Here is an 18,354-nt window from a genome sequence, read left to right on the forward strand (position 1 = left end):
GGAGTGTGGGGGGAGGAGTGGAGGGTGAGGGGGATGGGCTTGACCTCCAGTTACCTCTGTTTTATTTATGTTCCCCCTTTTCTCCAGTCCGCTCAGCTATTCAAAAGGAAAGTAACTACTCTAAGGACCCATGATGTCTCAGGACAAGCTAGGTGGCAAGCCAGTGACAATCCCGCTGGAGAGGACTGGGAGGCATTGGGGGAATCTCTTCAGGCATCTTTAGAATACAGGTATTTGAATAGCCCCACCTTTAGTCTTCTTTAGCAGAGAAAGAGGTTTAGAACTTGAAGCCAGTAAAAAGGACAAGCATACCTAGGACAAAGGGCCAGATTCAAGCTGGTGTTTGGAGAAGGGACACCTCATCGGGCTATTTATTTATTTATTTATTTATTTAGACTGGGTCTCACTATTTTGTCCTGGCTGTCCTTGAACTCTTTATGTATGTCCATAGAGCATCATAAGCGTCTTCCCACATCAGGCCAGACAACACTCGTTTCATGCCCCTCCTTTCTCCACACACATCATCCCTTTCTACTCCTCTCCTGACAATCATTCTTAACTTTTTCAGTTGCTTTTGTTTAATTTTCCTGGCATTTCTTTCTCATTTTTAAAGCTTCTTTTTTGCTATTTCTTTGTCTTCCTATTGGGAACACCCAGGTTCTAGTGCCATCATATAGTACCTCACAACAGTCTGTAACTCCAGTTATAGGGGATCTGATGCCCTCTTCTGGACTCTGTGCTTGTTAGGCATGCAAATGTTGCATGGACATGCATGTAGGCAAAACACAAATACATACACGCACACATTAAGATTTAAGAGGGGCTGGAGAGATGGCTCAACGGTTAAGAGCACTGACTGCTCTTCCAGAGGTCCTGAGTTCAATTCCCAGCAACCACATGGTGGCTCACAACCATCTGTAATGGGATTTGATGCCCTCTTCTGGTGTGTCTGAAGACAGTTACAGTGTACTCATATACATAAAATAAATAAATAATTCTTTAAAAAATCGAAAAGAATAATAGAATTATTTTAGAACACGAGAGTGTCAAAAACTAATCTAGGAAACCATTAGTGATCTCTTTTGTTTCTTTAAAAAAAGTCTAAGTAAGAAATGGTTTTTGAATAGTCTTGTACGGAACTTAAGGGCAGAATGCTTGTCTGATATGCAAGAGACTCTGGGCTTGAATTCTAATACTGTTGAAACTAGGTCCTCTGTTTTGTTGGTTTGTTTGTTTTGAGACAGGTATACCAGGCTGGCCTTGAACTCATAAAGTTCCTGAGTGCTGGGACAATAGGCTGGCATTGTCACCCCTGGTACAACTATCTTCATGTTCATATTTGGAAAACAATGGGGTACTAATATAATAGTGTCTCTAAAGCTTCAGAAAGAATGTTGAGACATGTCTAGACACTGTTTGGGATAGAGGCAGTCTTCTTCTGCCTGGATATGATGCATGGAAAATTGATCTCACCTCACCTCTCCCTTGGGTGATTTTTTTCCCCTTATTTTTAAAAACCTCTTGAACTTCCCCCCTCACTCGGTTTTCATTTCACTTTCTTCAGAGTGACAGGACAGGTACTGATGAAAGGCAGAGTCAGACTATTGCCATGTTACATCAGCATGAAGGTGATACAATAGCACAGGAGAAGCATCTAAAGCCAGAGAAAGACGGGTGTTCCTCTTGGCTTCAAAGTCCGTGTCTGCGAGCTTAGATTTAGATACATTGTTTACTTACTCCCATCTTCCAGCCTACAGGCCTCAAAGGGTTGGCCAATTCTTCTTGGCGGATTATCACTTAATCCTTACAACAACACTTTTAAGACAGGTGTCACTTCTGTCTTGCAGAATAAAAAAAAAAAAAAAAAAAAAAAAAAGAAGGAAAGGCAAGTAACCCCCAAGGTCACTCCAATGCAGAGCTGAAGACCAGGACTGGAACCTATTTGTTGCATTTCTGCTGTCCACGGTTCAGTCTTTCCCACATATAGCAGTACAGTGAAGATGGACAAATTCTGTTGATCGCGCACTCAATGAGACTGCCTAAAATGCTTGTTTGGAATTTTGTACAACTGCCTACCTAGCGTTCCATCAGTCTCTAAAGAAGCAACCTTATTAATAGTATCCAATCCGTGCTTCCACCTGCGAGTCTGCTATCCTTCCGATTACGCATACATGGACTCTTGTGTCAAGCATTTTCTTCACATCAGGCATTGTAATACATTCTGGAGAAAGCTCCATCTCTAAGTAGTTTTGAGTACAGGGAAACAACAATAAATATCACAATCATGTGGGAATCTTAGTAGAAATGGGGCTTATGAGATGCTAGGAGAATGCAGATGTAGAAAGAAGATTTTATAACTTTTCTTGGGATACATTTTTTTTTCTAAAATTCTCCCTATGCAGCCCAGTTTGGTCTTGAACTTTTGCTTCAGCTTCCTGAATGCTGGGGTTAAAAGCATGCACTATTAAAACTGGTGGAATGATTTTAAAATAGTCTATTATATGTATATAATATATGTATGTAATTTATGGCATTATTACATTTATGTGTATATATATATTTTATTATCTATAATGTATGGATTTTATTACATTTATGTGTATGTATGCTCATGTTCATGTATGAAGATCAGAGGATAACTTGTGGGAATTTGTTCTCTCCTTTTAACACATGGTCTCAGGGATCTTAAGCTTGGCAGCAGACACCCATATCTGCTGAGCCATCAATCCTTGGCACTGAGGACTGATTTTAATTCAAGCCCTCAGACCTTTAGATCAGTAGAGAAAACACCTGAAACTGTGTACCAAGTTTTCTCAGAGAGATTTGTAGCTCAGAGGGTAACGGCATCTTGGGACATCACATGGGTGTTTTAATGATTTTGATGTGTGAGTGGAGCAAGAGTTGTCAGGACTTAGAAAGGGAAGAACATGGTCCAGGCAAAAAGAAACCACAGGAGGAAAAGTGCACACAAATAATTTGATTGGACTCCAACCCAGGGGACTCTTTGAGGCAGTAGAGGGTGACAAAATGTGTAAGGCCAAGAGTTAGGGTCCAAATCAAGAAAGCAATAGTGTTCAAGACCAAGCAAGAATAGCAAGAATACTAGAAATATTCACACCAGTATTACTAGAAGTTTCTAGAAGATTCTATTTTAGGATAAATTTGCATTCTGGAGTTGAGCTCGGAGCTTGTTTCTGGGTGATAATGTGCTCAGAATTCCAAGTGTGGCTTTCAGAACTTCCAAGGAGCAAGGAGCCTTTGAACCTGCATGGTGGCAGGGCTGGTGGGTGCCCTAATTGTAGATCACTGAACACTTGGTGTTTCAAAAGGGGGCTGTGAGCAAAAAAGAGAGTTGAGGGAAGAGGGCACAGGCCACAGTGAAAACCTGCTCATTCTGTTGGTGAGAAAGAGGCAGGAGGTTGTGGATTACATTTGAGTAAACAGCAGTTGAAGAAGTCATTTTCTATGTATCACTGTGTAAGGCATATTGCCTCAATGTTCTTCCCATGCCTCTGTGGTTGCAGAATTAAACAGGAGGATTAACTAGGTTAGTTAGGTCAAGGCATAGGGCTGGTATTGTAGTTTAGTTGGTAGAATGTGTGTACCTTATATGAAAATTCCTAGGTTCAATTTTCAGCACTGCATAATCTGACTGGGGGGTGATGGGACATGCATACGATCCCATCACTTTGAAAATGGTGATGGGTATCAGAAGTTCAAGCTCATTCACAATTACATAGTTAATTTGAGGCTAGCCTGGGCTACAAGAGACCCTGCTTCAAAACACAAAACAAACCAGATTAAGTTGTGCATATAATCATTTCTCCATAGGGAGCTGATATGCATTCACTGGTCCTCTAGATTTTAAAGTATCTTTGTTAGTAGCCTTAGGTAGGTCAAGGATGGTTGGTCCATGCCTGATAGTCCTCTTTTCAGTCTGCATTGAGCAATACATCTTTTACACCCTTCAGTACCAACCCAAATGTGCTTGCTTCCTTCTCTAAAATAAAGCTTCTGTCTCTGGGGCATTAAGAGGGCATAGTCCCATGACACAGATTCCAGGCAAATTCTGGCATTCAAATAAACCTTCTCTTTTTCAAGAGCCAAGGCAACTAGTCAAGAGCAAGCAGCCTTTGGGCACTGAGATGAGAACGGTACCTGCCAACTGGACTGCTCTGAGCCTATTATTTCTGAGACCAGGGGAAGCATAAGGAACAGAGGGGGTTTGTGTCGTTGGGATGCCTTTGATGAACACATCTGCACCAAGTTGAAAAGGAAATGGGCCAGGCCGCTTTCCCCCCTCAGCTTTCCTTGGGGTTCCTGAATATTCTCCCAGGGCAGGACTCATACAACAGAATTGTTATTTGGTCCAAATCATAACCATGGTACCACGTACCTCCCCTACCATTTCTCTGACTGGTCCCTTTTAATTATCCATCACCCCCTATTCCTGACTTCCAGGGTTCCCGCTGTACCAAGGAAGGTGGAAACCCTTTCAAGCAGAGGCTTGTTAACTTCATGTATCTCCAGTGACTTGTCTTCCAGAGTCCCAGTCCACCACTCTATTTTCAATCAAAAAGTTTTCATTGAGTAGCTACCATACCAAACACTGCCTGCTCCTCCACAGAGGCAGCAAATGGAGAATAGTTTTAGAGTCAGAAGGACACATAAGGAGTCTCAACAACTGTGCATCCTGTAACCTGACTTCCACAGCTGCTTTGTGCCTTTCTATTTTTTTAAAATTTTATTCTATGTCCCTCCCCACATAGAACATACGTAATATACCATGATCATATATATGGAACATTTACACACACACACACACACACACACACACACACACACACACACACACTTCACACTCTTCAAAATATTGTTCTCGCAGAGAATACACAGTTAACCAGAAAGCCGAGAAAGACACTATTTCAGTGAACTATCAGACTGTAAATGGTTACTCTGCAGGCCCCACGTCCCCAGAGGCTTGTAATATGAAGTTCAGAGGCCCAGCCTTCATTCTTAGCATGTGTGGAAATCTTTTAAAATGATTTTGTAGATAAACTGAGGGTGGAAAAAGCTTTGGAGTTTTACAGTAAAAACTTTTCTTGGCTTACAAAACCCTTTTCTTAGAGCCCTAGAGAAAACGAAATATCTGCATAATTAGATCAATGTATCTTATATAATGAACATCACGTCGCAAAAGAACTTAAAGACCTGGCGACACAGTTCTGAGTCGGAGGCTGCCTGGCTCCGTGGAAGTTTGCTCCGTTCCTTACTCACAAAAAAGGTCCCCTCCCCATTGTCATCTCATGCCTAACAGTGAGAAGGGCACCAAACAAAACACTAGAAAACAAAAATCTTAGAACTTGAAAATTCGCAGCCTACATACCCCAAAATCTTGGTCCTCCATGAAGGGAGTCGCTCGCGGGTCTAGCGAGCCATACGTTCAAATGATCCTGGACTTCCTCTCTGACTCACGAATCCACAGCTCTGATGTAAGGCTCTTAGTGGGAAGCTGTTTTCAATTCAGGGCAGATGTGGGACACTCAAGTAGCCCTTGAGATTATGAACTTTAAAACAAATCGCCCGGAGGATGATAAGTCCAGAGGCGGCATCTGCTTCCTGAGGCCTCGCCGGGGTTCCTTCCAAACACTTAACGTATGACATTGTGGCAGGAAAACAAGCCTGGCTTATTAGGTTCTCAGCCTGTAAAGCGACGGCTGCAAACACGCCTTAGAAACTAGCTTGCACATACATTTCAGAGTGCTTAACCAGACCTTCAGATGCATCGGGAGCGAACATCAGGGATTGAAATGCTCCTCCCTCCTGGGCCCCCAGCACTCTTTATACCGTTCGCCTCATTTCTGTTTAGTTTTCCCAAAAACTGAAATTGAATTGTTCTGGTTGTCTTTTCTTGGCTCATGAAAGGGAAGGGGAGGGCTAGTCCAAGACTTCCACAGAGAAACATCTAGAAATCCATTTAACGTGGCAATTTTAATGTTCTAGAATTAACACTCACAGGGCACAAACTGTCTCTATCTAAGCACACCCCTTACACCCCACAACCTCATCCAGAGACTGCCTTTTAGGGTTGACCCATCCTCCAGGTTTAACTTCACCCACACAAACTCTATCTGGGGTTTAATATAACTTCATTCAGTTTAATATTCCTGAAAAGAGAGGTTATAAAAACACTAATTTTTGAAGGCATCCCAAGGGGGTAATTTCTAATACTTTAAAACAAAACAAAACAAAATACAAGTTTCATAGAGTGCTTAAAAGTTGGTCTGTATTGTGTTTCTTTCACCTCAGTGAAGAAAGAGAAGACTGTCATATTAAAATGTGTATTAGGACTATCCTGTACCTCACTGGTACAAATTGGCATAATTATGCTCTAATTGTATTTTGAGAGAAAAGTTTCATTTTAACAGGAAGGGTGATGTGTAGGAGGAGATAAGGTAGGAGGAGTACTGAGAGGAAGAAAAGGAGTAAGAAGAGGAGAAGAAGAAGGAGAGGAGAAGCTAGGTGATGAAAGAGAGAAAGAGGGGGGAGACAGGGAGGCAGATATTCATGTATCTCCACCAGTCAAAGATAGTTGTTATATCTAAGTCGGTCAGTGGGTTACACCTCTGATTGAACAATTCCAAACTTATAAAACCTATGATTAACATTCTTTAAAAAAAATGTATAAATGCCAAAAGGAAAAGGGGGCATGGGATATGGGTTTCCTAAGGGGGTGATGGGGGGGAATGGGGATAGGGGATGCCATCTGAAGTGTAAATAAAATATCTAATAATAAAATAAAAAAAAAGGATAAACAAAACAAAAAAAAATGTGTATATTTTAAAAAAATGTACTTTAGAGTGTACTCGGCGTAACAGATATCCTGAGTTTAATTCCCAGGACACAGGGTAGAGTGTCAGCATCCCCCTCTGAAAGCTGCCGTTTAACTGCTACATGAACACTGGCATGTACACATATATGTACAGCATGCACTAGTGCTAATATATAAACAGAAAATAATGTTGTTCCTTTGTATGGCAAATGTGACATGACATGATGGAACTAGGGACCACAAGTCACCAAAGACCCTTGGAGCTGTGAGTTCTGTCTTCAAGGGGAAAGACCTGAACTCTCAATTAAACTTTCTCTTAGGAGTCATCCCCAGGCAGTATTACTTGCTTCTTATTTCATTCTTGTTTATTTGTTCAATTATTATTATTACTTACTTTTTTTTATATTAAAGGCAGGTTTATTGGGAAGGTGCTCTTGGGTGTGTTCAGTGACCCCAAGGATTGAGGCCAGGGGAGTCACCATGGGAAGAGGTGGGGGGAGGGGGAAGAAAAACAGAGAAAGGCTGCATCAGTAGAGAGAAGAGAAGAGAGAAGAAAGATAGCTTATTTATTCTTTTGACAAGGTCTCATATAGCCCAAGCTAGCCTTGAACTTGCTATGTAGCTGAAGATGGTTTTGAACTCCTGATATTCCTGTCTCTACCTCCCTAGTGCTGGGCATGTGCCTCTATTTCTAGGTTATAAAGTACCACCAGTATCAGGGGTATCAAGACTTCTGAATAGGACAGAAAGGGATGTCTCCCTACATCTCTCTTTAAAGGAATGGACCTAGATAAACCATCACCAGAGTCGGTTTGCCTATTTGTCTAGAGAGTGAATTCAATAAATGATTTCTAAAGCAAAGTTCACATACAGCGACGGCATATTAGCTAAGCCCTGGCAGGCCGGAGAGTGGGGCCTTCTCTCCTGTTTTTTGAAAGCGTAACTAACTACCACGCCCCTAACATTTCAAGGGCTGCTCCCACCTTGGAGCTTGAAGTTATAACAAAAGCCGAGAGGCAACACTTAGCTAAAAAGTGGGACCTGATGTAGAAAGAAACTTAGGACTTCCCAAGCTCTAGGAACCTAGATCTTTGTTGGTTGAATAGGATATTAGAGAAACTATTCCCAAAGGTGTAATTTCTAAATTCTGTCCTTGTTCACAGGCATCAACAATGTGTTTACTAAGCGATTAGGACTGGTTTAACAAAAAAAAAATTTTTTTTTTTTTTGCATGAAAGTGGCTGGGAGATTGTGGTAATCAAAGTGGGTGTTGTTAATAAATGCAGGCAACATAGAAGGCAGAGTGTTTGGGGATGACCCCTGGCTTATGAATTAGAAACTCTAACTGCTTGTTAGTTTTAGGGTAGATCTAGATGACCTTATAACCCTGTTCCTGGCACCTCTCTGTTGTTCTGGGTTGTTTGCTCCTGATGTGGTAAAAAACACTGACCAAAAGGGACTTGGGTATGTGTATATGCTATTTCAACTTAAAGGTTACAGTCCATTATTGAGGGCAGCCAGGGCAGGTGCTCAAAGAGGAACCTGGAGGGGGAAACTGAGGCAGGAACCATGGAGGAACATAAAGAAGGGCTGCTTGCCGGTTCACTTTCTCTGCTGCCTGCTCAGCTACATGTCTTAGGCAGCTCAGGCCTCCTTGCCTAGATCTCACAGCCCACAGAGGGCTAGGCACTCCTATATCATTTATCAATTGAGAAAATGCCTCGTAGGCATGCCCACAAGCCAATCTCAAGGAGTCCATTCCTCACTTGAGGTCCCCTCTTCCCAGACGATTCTAGTGAGTGCCAAGTGGGTAGAAATTACCCAGCACAACTGTTTTCCTCTTTCCTGACCTATACAATGGAAATGTCAGTCTGTTAGATCCTTCCCTTACAGCCAGAAGAGGAACTATGCAGCTTGAGATGTCGTGTTTGGTTTTGCATTTGGGGCTTAGGAGCATAGTTAGTTTTGCTCATACAAGTAGTGTCTACCAGTGTACAGTGCTTAGTGGTCCTGAATCTTCACCATGCAAAGATCCACAGCCCTTCCTTGAGATACTCTTGTTTTCACAGTCAAAAGAGACATTTGCTCACCCTTATGAAGGAGCTTACATACATCAGGAGCATCCTTTTAAGATTAGTGTTACAATTAAGATGCTTTCCCATGCATTTTTCATTTCTTGGTTTGATACTTCAAGTATCCGTAGAGTATGAATACTTGAAGTATTCTTCTTCAAAATCACCACGTATAATACCAATGTTGGTGAAGATTGTGTCCCACCCCCATGCCCAAATTCTTATACCAAGTCCTAGTCCCTATAGTTCAGAATGTGACCTCATTTTGGAAAGGATTTTTTACAGAGTGCATAAAATCAGAAGGAGGCAATCAGGTTACGGCTGAAGCCAATTCTGAGGGTGTCCTTATAGAAAAGGAAAAACTTGGCCACAGAGACACATGTGCAGTGAGAACACTATGTAGAAAGAGACATGGCAAGCCAATGCCTAGAACTGATTCTTCTCTCTCAGTCCTCAGAGGGAACCATCCCTACCAATACCTTGGTCATAGACATCCAGACGCTACAACACTAAGGCAATAAACAGTGTAAACCACCACACCAGTGGTTTGTACTGTCAGCCTTAGTTAGCAAGTGCAACTAGCATCTTCCAAAACCCAATTTTCCCATTGCATCTTGTATCCCACGCTGTCCCAGATTCTCACTACACACAAATCAAGGCATTTTTGCGCCCGAGGATGGTGGGATGGAAGAAGTGAACTCCATGAACAGGCTGACCAAGGGGGAATTCTTCAGTAGTCATCGATTTATTTATTTAGTTAGCCTTTCTTTTAAGTTAAAAATTGCATTTACATATGTGTATGTGTGTACATGTGCATGTACTTACATACATGTCTTTGAAGATCAGTGGGCAACTTTGGGGAATTGAGAATTTTTTTCCATTACCATGTAACTTCCAAGGATGGACAATAAGTTATCAGAGTCAGGTACACGCCTTTATTTTCAGCATCCAGGAAGCAGAGGCAGGTAGATCTCTGCGAGTTTGAGGCTAGTCTAGTCTATATATCTAGTTCCAGGCCAGTCAGGACTACACAGTGAGACTTCATCACAGAAAAAACACAGACACACGCAAATAAAGTTACCAGGCGCCTTTAGCCACAGAGTTATCTCACTTGCTCTAGTTACTCAATTTTATGTGATCAAAGCACACGTGCATGTATGAAACTTTCATAATGAAGTCTACGATTTTACATAAATAATGTTAATTAAAAAGTTACTGACATTTCTCTTGTCTTCCACCTCTCATGCAAAGTTAAGACAGCAATAAAGCACAACAACAACAACAACAAAAAATCTCCACAAAGCAAGAGACTAGCCAAGGAGAGGACACACAGCCTGATTCTGTCCATGTTCAAGGTGTGATTTGCTTTGCTTCACAAGAGACAGGGCTTCTCAGCTCTATAATCTATGAAGCATGCAGTACATGGCTCCAGGAATCTATGATAACACGCTCCTTAATACTTTTATCCAAATATAAATGAAGGCAGCAGCATGTACTTTCATATCATAGAGGTAGGCCGTATTGATTTTCCCTTTACAGTATCTTTTCTGAATAAAGGGCCGTTGTAGACACAGCTCAGTGATAGAGCATCTACCTCAAATGGATGCAGCCTTGTATTTGATTCCTAGCACAGAAACAATAAAAAGAAAAGTAACAGATACTAAGGCAAGAGGATGGAAGACCTATAGCACAAGTTGTTGTAGTTTCCAAAGATAAAATGCAAACTGAATCTAACATGGGCATTCCCAAATGCAGAATCTGGCAAAGCTCCAAAGAGAATAACCTGCACAAAGCCATCAGGAAGCACACACACATTCCCCAACTTTTAGATTTATTAGAGCCCATCTCCAGCGTCTTTCTTCTTAAAGAGCACAGAGGAAACCGGTCTGTAAATACTGACAATGTTTATAACTCAGAGCTTGGACCAAGTAAGACAGGCTTCTAACAAGGCAGGAAATGGGAGGGAGGGAAAACTGAAGGTTTAACTACCCAGGCCAGGCAGGTGGATTTGGGCCCATAGGGGACAGGATTCCTGGAAGCAACTTTTCAAAGGCTGCGTCCAAATGTTCAGGACCTCACAGATCAATGGTTCTCATGGAATTTGATTCTCTGGTAATAAGGACATTTGGAGTTGCCTGGTGTAGGGCAGGGTTGCGTCTAGCTCTTGACTTGGAACTCAATAGCTGTTTAACTTTATTTTCTCCATATATTTACCATTTGTCTGTGACCTGGCAGCTTGTCTGTACATAACTCACAACAAACCTCATCCGCCTAAGCTTTTCACTAGCACTAAAAGTAATGTTGAAAGCTTTATAGAGCCCTGCCATGGACCCTTTTTGGAGGAAGAAGAGTAAAATTTAGTTATGTCTACTACGTGTGCAGGTCAGTGTCCCCTGCACACACTCCGAAAAGCCCAGTGTGCTATTTTATTTCAGACACAATTCTTCTCAAATGAAAGAATTCTCCTGGCGAATTTCATGCTGTTCCAACGTGGTTTTCGAAAGAAAGGATTTCACAACGTAGAAAATCCTTGGCATCAATCAAGATGTCCCGACCTTGAAAGCGGCTGGCGACTATCCTTCCACAAAGAGAAACAGCTAACTGTTGTATCACTTGCTGTTCATGCAGTTGCTCAACACACAGGGGCTGCTGTTCTTGGGCTTCATAAGGTTTCATGTGGGACTGGTGTGATTCAGGTGTGAAGACTGCAGGCAGTATTCCCTCCAACTCTCCAGGGATGTTTTAATGCCTTGCTTCCTGCCATTGGCTGCTGATACCCAAATAAGATGCCTTAGAAATCACTGGCTTCTGGCCCTGCTTCCTTGGAATGCTGACTAGAAGGTACAGTGGGACTCAAAGGTTCCTCATCATTGGGCAAGTGTAGGACATCTTATTTCATGGCCTTTAAATTATTTATTTCTTATATATTTATTATACTGTTACTAAAATTTGAAATTATAATCATAAAATAATTCCTTCTTCCAAACACTCCATATACCCCTCCTTGCTCTTTTTCAGTTTCATGACTTCCTTTTTCATTGCAATTGTATGCATATCTGTATTTGTGTGTACACATATATTCCTAAATATAGCCTGCTCAATTATCATGTTAATTGCACATACTTTTTAGGTCTGGCTGTTTGCTAGTGGATAACCAGTTCCCAGTCCCAATGGCCACGCCTATAAGACACTCCCATGCCTAAGGCTCAAGGAACATTGTGCAAGATGGGGTGGAAAGACTGTAAAAGCCAGAAGGTCAGGGAGAAGCTTAACATCACAAGCTACACCCATAAGGTCTTGCCAACATGACTGTTCAAACACAAGTTAAGCAAGAATGACAATAATGGCTGTGCCAAAATGGATGCTGAAAGGCCCACAAGGCCTCAACCCTACTACACAGAGAACTGAAAAAATGCTGAAAGTGGGAGAAATGGACTTACTTTTTATTTTTTATTTTTTGAAGCAATGTCTCACTCTCACTGTCTTATGATATAAACTGGTCTAGAGTTCACAATGTGGTCTCAAATTCCTCCTGTCTCGGCCTCCTGGGATCATAGGTATTGAACTAGCATTCCTGACTAATTCACTAACTCTTACTATTGGCTAGACATGGGGACTTAAAAGATCGTACTGAGGGTTCTGTAGGGTTGGGTCAATGGTTAAGAGCCCTTCTTCTCAAGCATGAGGACCCGAGTTAGAGCCCTAGCACCCGACTGGGTGTATACTCACAAGAAATACTCATACACATGCATAAAATAGATCTTTAATAACAAGTACTGCAAAGACATTAGCTTAGTCTAGGGGATGGTCTTGGACATTTGGAGTTTTTTTTTTTTACTTTCTCAAGTGATTTTTATGTACAATTAGGCTAAGAGCCACTGATTTATTTGAAGCAAAGTCCAATTAACCAGGCACATGGAAGGCCAGTTTATGATAGAACCATAAAGGAGAGATAAAGACTTTTATCTCTTTTGAGTCTTGACAACCTGCCTGATGGTGGTCGTGTAAAGTTTATTTGTTTATTGGAGACAGGGTCTCACTGTGTAGCCCTGGTCTTTGCTTAGAACTAGCTATGTAGACAAGGCTAGTTTGGAACTCACAGAGAGCCACCTGTCTCTGTATTGTTCTTTTATAGATTAGCAAATAAAACTTAGACCAGTGAAGTTACTTGCTTGGATGTCCTGTGCTAAGCAGAACCATACAAGTCAGTCCTCACGCTTCTCTCTGCACTTTTCTCTGCTCATTTGCTCCGTTCTGGCTTTTAACCTGTCCAATCTTCCTTTAAAAGAAAAATAAATAAATAAATAAATAAATAAATAAATAAATAATAAACAAACAAATGCCTTGTGTGGCACATCTTTTAAACACCAAAATCACTATTAGAAACAATACTAGTAGCAGCTAGCAATAGGTGCACTAGGTGTTTAAGTTTAATGATCTTGAGCTGGTGAGATGGCAAGTCAACACAGTACTTGCCTTGGAGACACTAAGGACCTGGGTTCTGTCCTCCTAACCTGATTGAAAAAAAAAATAGCAGCACCCAGGCATGGTTGTGTGAGCCTTTGGCATATCCCCAAGCATCTGATTTTCTAGTAGCTCCTGAACAGTGAATTTACTTTTTGTTATATCACCATTGAGGGCTCAATGTTAATCAAGCAACAATTTTGGAGGTTCTGGAATTTCCAAAAATAGGAAGGCTATGGAATTGGGTATGGCCTTGTAACACCCAAAGAGGGGAAAGGATGTAAAAAAAAAAAACAAAAAACAAAAAACAAAAAACAAAAACAAAAACCCAGAGTCTCTTTCTCCCTCCAATTCCTCACTGTGTATGGGAATCTGTCTTTTTTCTGCAAAATGGAGGCTGTGTTAAGACTGAGGAGGAGGAGTATCGTACTGTTTTAAATATTCAAAGGAAAATAAAATAATGACCGCCAATGGTTAGGATTACATGCCCTTGTATGTGCAAAGCTCAATTCACCCCACAGATATCACTGAGCATTTCACTTGTGCTAGACACTAGGTATACAATGGTGTCATGGGTCCTTGAATCCTCTTGCAGCCTAAGTTTTCAACGTGCATGCAGACCAAGGTCACAAACGAAAGCAGAGCAGTAAACCAGCAATCGCTAAATGCTAAATGGCGTTTTGTTTGTGTTTTGTAGGTAGAGTCACATGGGTCAGGATGACACCAAACTTACTTTGTAGCTGGAGATGGCCTTGAACTTCCAACCCTCTGAACTTTATCCCTTGAGCGCTGGGATTATAGATGTGCACTAGCATTCCTGGTTTCCTGAGGTTCTAGAGATCAAATCCAGGACTTCCTGTATGTTAGACATGCCTTTTACCAACTGAATTATACCCCCAGGCCCAGTTGGTGTTAAATTTGATCCAAAAAGTCCTCACAGGGAGTGGAGAGGGTGGGAGACAACAGTTACTTTGTGCAGGTCAGGTAGGCGGTGGCAACATTTGAACTACAAGTTCTTCCGGCTGTGGATGGAAAGCATTGGGGGCAAACAGATTTTAAAATGCATGGGGAGAGGGGGAGGTTGTTATAGTAAGATGCTGAGGAAAGTTAAGAATCATGGCATACAGAGGGAGGAGGAGGAGACGGTAGGACAGGAGGCCATAGGCTCTTGAGCAGCCAGCTTGGGCAGCCACCACAGGCAATAGCAACCAGGGTGGATTTTACCTGAAACCGAGTAAGAAACCACCGGGGAATTTTAAACAGAGAAGCAGCATGAACTGCGCCTTAATGCACTTCCTGTGGTGTGTGGAGAAAGTACCAGAGAATACTGAAGACAATAATGAGCTTTCTCTACCCAGATGACACTTCCTAGAAAATGCTGAAATTATAAAATCTGCGTGCGTTTTTTTTAAAGCAATCTTCTGTGAACCCACGCCTCTTTCTCCTTCCTATTTTTCAAAGAAGGCACAATGGTTATTCTACGTTTAAAACTGGGACTCAATTTATAGACCGAATATTGCTAACCTGCCAAGCTGAGGTCAGGAATACATTTGCCAACTCTGGTGTGTTTGTGGGTTCAAACAAAAGATAACAACATCCTTTTAGACTTCTGTCAGTGAATACACGCTGCCAGGTTCCCCTTTTATCAGAGACAGGTGCTGTGTTGAAAGCCAGAAACCTCCACTCACATTTTAACTTCACCAGATCCCAGGTGAAACTCTAGAGTGACTGGCTGTAGACAGGTTGATATAAGCAAGCATGAAGATAAGGCAGGATGCAGGATTGACCCTCAGATGAGCATTGTCACCCATCATGGGAGAAGGTTTGGCATTCCCATACGCATAAAGTTAGTTAAGACAGTCCATTTTTCCCTGGGCCGGCCAGAGACAAATCTACCCGCAGATAGTCTGTTGCTGTTACCCAGGCAGAGAAGGAAATAATAAGGCTTCCAACAATCCTGAGAGTGTCATACACGGATGGAACGTAGCATTTTTATAACCCCGAAAGGCAAACTCTCTTTATCCCATGAGAATTTCCTTTTCAGATTTTCATTCAAGATGAAATATATTTCCATGATCAAGTTAGGAACTCCCAACTGGGGGGGAGGGGGAGGAGGTCTGTGGTGGCAACTCGGGCAAACCCTACTGCAGCCACAGCGCTGGGCAACGCTACAGTCATCGATTTTAATGGAAGCTGTTAATGTCATCTCCATCAGAATGGTCGCCTTGGGCTGACATTCTGAGCCCTGCACAGGTGTTCTTGGCCAACACTGTAATGTAGGCTATTATGCTGTCAATGAGGCATAGATGTGCTTTCTGTCTGAACTCAGGGTGGTGAGCCTGCCAAGTGTATAACTCCGCAGGCCCAGGTCTACGGGCCACAAAATGCTGTTCTAGCTCAGTGGTCCTAAGCACTGCCGTCTGTTTCCCTAGGACTGGAGGTTTCAGGGGCTGGGGACACAGCTCAGTTGCTAGAGTGCTTGTCTAGCATGCATGAAACTTTAAGTTTGATCCCCAGCCCCACATAAAGTGGATATGATGGCGTATGTCTGTTATCCTTGCACTTGGCTAGCCAAAAGGATGTAACCAAGGATGCTGGGTTCTCGAAAGCCAGACTTCTTTAGGAACAGGAGGCACAGCTTGTCATTTTCTGCTTTTTTGCTGGAAACACAGTGGTACTGCCTGCATATACAGGGTTTCTCTTGGGCATTTACTAGGTACCAGGTACCCCAGAGGAGCCAACATCAGTCCTGCTAGGAAGTCTGTCTCCAAATGCCTTGTAATGATTTTTGCTGCTTTTCTTTTTGTCTTCCATCTACTTCTGAAATGTCTCTCAAAGCTCACTTCCGGCACCTCTCCCAAAGGCCTTGTCTCAACAACACAGAACTTCCAGATGTTGAATGTCACCCCAAATTTACTACACTGCCAACTTCTATTCTGCTAAATGCAAAACATCCATTTATTGAACATTTTGTTATTGGACTTGGCCTCTGGGTTCTAGCTGATGGTAAGCTCTGTTTTTCTTCTAGATAGTATAGCTGTAGGCACTGTTGTTGGCCTCCTGGCCTTCCCTGGCACTGCCATCTGGCTGTGGATCCCTGCTGCTGGGAAGGGCCACTAATGATATAGCATTTTCTTTGTCCCATGGCCTTAATGACCCTACAGGGGTGACTCAGGAGGTAGATGGGGCTCTTCTCTGCCGGAGAGAATGATTTAGAGCTGACCTTGATCTTGAGACTGACCTTGTCTGGTTGTCTGGGAAAATCTTGGTCTAACACAGGAAGGAGCTCAGTTGTAAGAAGGTCAGTTCCCAGCCATAGTACTGTTTTCTCATTGACAAGACTGACACTGGAAAGTGAGTCTCTCTCTCTCTCTCTCTCTCTCTCTCTCTCTCTCTCTCTCTCTCTCCCTTCCTACCTCTCTCTCTCTCTCTCTCTCTCTCTCTCTCTCTCTCTCTGTGTGTGTGTGTGTAAGTCTGTGTATGTGTGTGAGAGAGACAGAGAGACAGAGACAGAGAGATAGATACAGACATAGGCACAGACACGCACACACTGAGAGACAGAGATATATACATATATAGAAACACACAGAGAGACAGGGATACAGAGACAGAGACACACAGAGAGAAACAGAGACACAGAGACACACACAGAGACAGGGACACACATGGAAGCAGATACAGGGAGACATAGATACACAGAGAAACAGAAAAACACAGAGAGACAGAGACCTACAGAAAGACAGAGACATACATACATACATACATACATACATACACACACACACACACACACACACACACACACACACACACACACACACGGGAGGGGGGAAGGTTTTGCTGAGGATCTGACCCCTAACAAGTCAGGACACAATGCTTCTCATCTACCCATCACCTGTTAGCCAATGGAGAACGATCTTGAAGACAAACGGATGTTTTCTTCCATTTCCTTCTTCTCCCTGCCCCCACCATGCATGACTTCAGTTTTTTTTTTCCTCCTGCCCCTTGTTTGACTGATGGTTTCAGTGGCAGCGTGAAGGGGTGGCACTAACCTTGCTGTCTGCCTCCAGCCTTCCCCAGAGGGATGTTGTTGTTTCTGGGTAGCACTGGCTGTCATTCCGGAAGCCTGTTTGTGAGCCCTGAAGATTTGGGCGAGCGGCTCTGGGCCCTGGTGGCACAGTGGCTGCTCTACATGACTGGGCTCTCTCTGCAATAAATCTCTTGACAAGCAATTTGCTTCCACCACCTGGACCTAGAAATCCTTTGCTCCATCTGTGAAATGCAACTGGTTCCCTCTGCTGCTGGGATCTTCCCAACCCAAAGCCCAGTTTTCCTTTAAGCTGCCAGTTGCAGGTGCTGCAACTGGCCTCCTAGCCTGTCCTGAAGCCGCCTTCCATTATCATCATGGAAGCCTGTGTTCCGGGGAACTCCATGTGTGTGTCCACTTGGTTGGGTGTGGTGGCTTCTATTTATAATCCCAGCGCTTGGGATTTTGAGACAAAAGAATCATTACTATCAGGCATAGAAGACATAGTAGGTCCCAGACCAGCCCAAACCACACACTAAGACACTTCGTCAAAAGCTAAAAATATCAAGCTGATACTTTGAGATGGTGTAAGAATCACAACAAATGTCACAGTCCAAGGCCAGAATTATTCTTTGCACATTGTTTGTGGGGGCCCAGGGCTGTTCTATGAGGGGAGCCAGGTCCTAGCCTTTCTGGGCACCTTTTCACTTTTAACTATATAATTCATCTATGCAGTGCATTAAATATATTAAGTTAGGTGTGTGTTGGGTTAAGGTGATACAGTGATTTGAAAACCAGCCCTAGCTCCACCATCTTGGAATACACAACAGCAGCAGCACAAATAGCACCGATGGAAAGGGCCAGGGAGGGCCAAAGTCATGTTTTTTGAGATCTTTAATGGGCAGCTAGTGTGTGTGTTTGGCCAGGATGACAAGGGTGGGTGGTATTCTATTCTTGCT

The 18,354-nt window shown here is 42.7% G+C and overlaps 1 long non-coding RNA gene across 1 annotated transcript in view; it reads left to right on the forward strand.

Annotated features, from left to right (window-relative positions):
* LOC143439968 (uncharacterized) overlaps nt 1–18,354 on the forward strand; it is a 31,834-nt gene that overhangs the window by 645 nt on the left and 12,835 nt on the right. The window contains exon 2 of the long non-coding RNA XR_013107922.1: nt 88–230. This is a non-coding gene — a long non-coding RNA (uncharacterized LOC143439968). The remainder of the gene's footprint in view (nt 1–87; nt 231–18,354) is intronic.

Source organism: Arvicanthis niloticus, chromosome 28 (genome assembly GCF_011762505.2).
Source record: "Arvicanthis niloticus isolate mArvNil1 chromosome 28, mArvNil1.pat.X, whole genome shotgun sequence".
Taxonomy (NCBI): Eukaryota; Metazoa; Chordata; class Mammalia; order Rodentia; family Muridae; genus Arvicanthis; species Arvicanthis niloticus.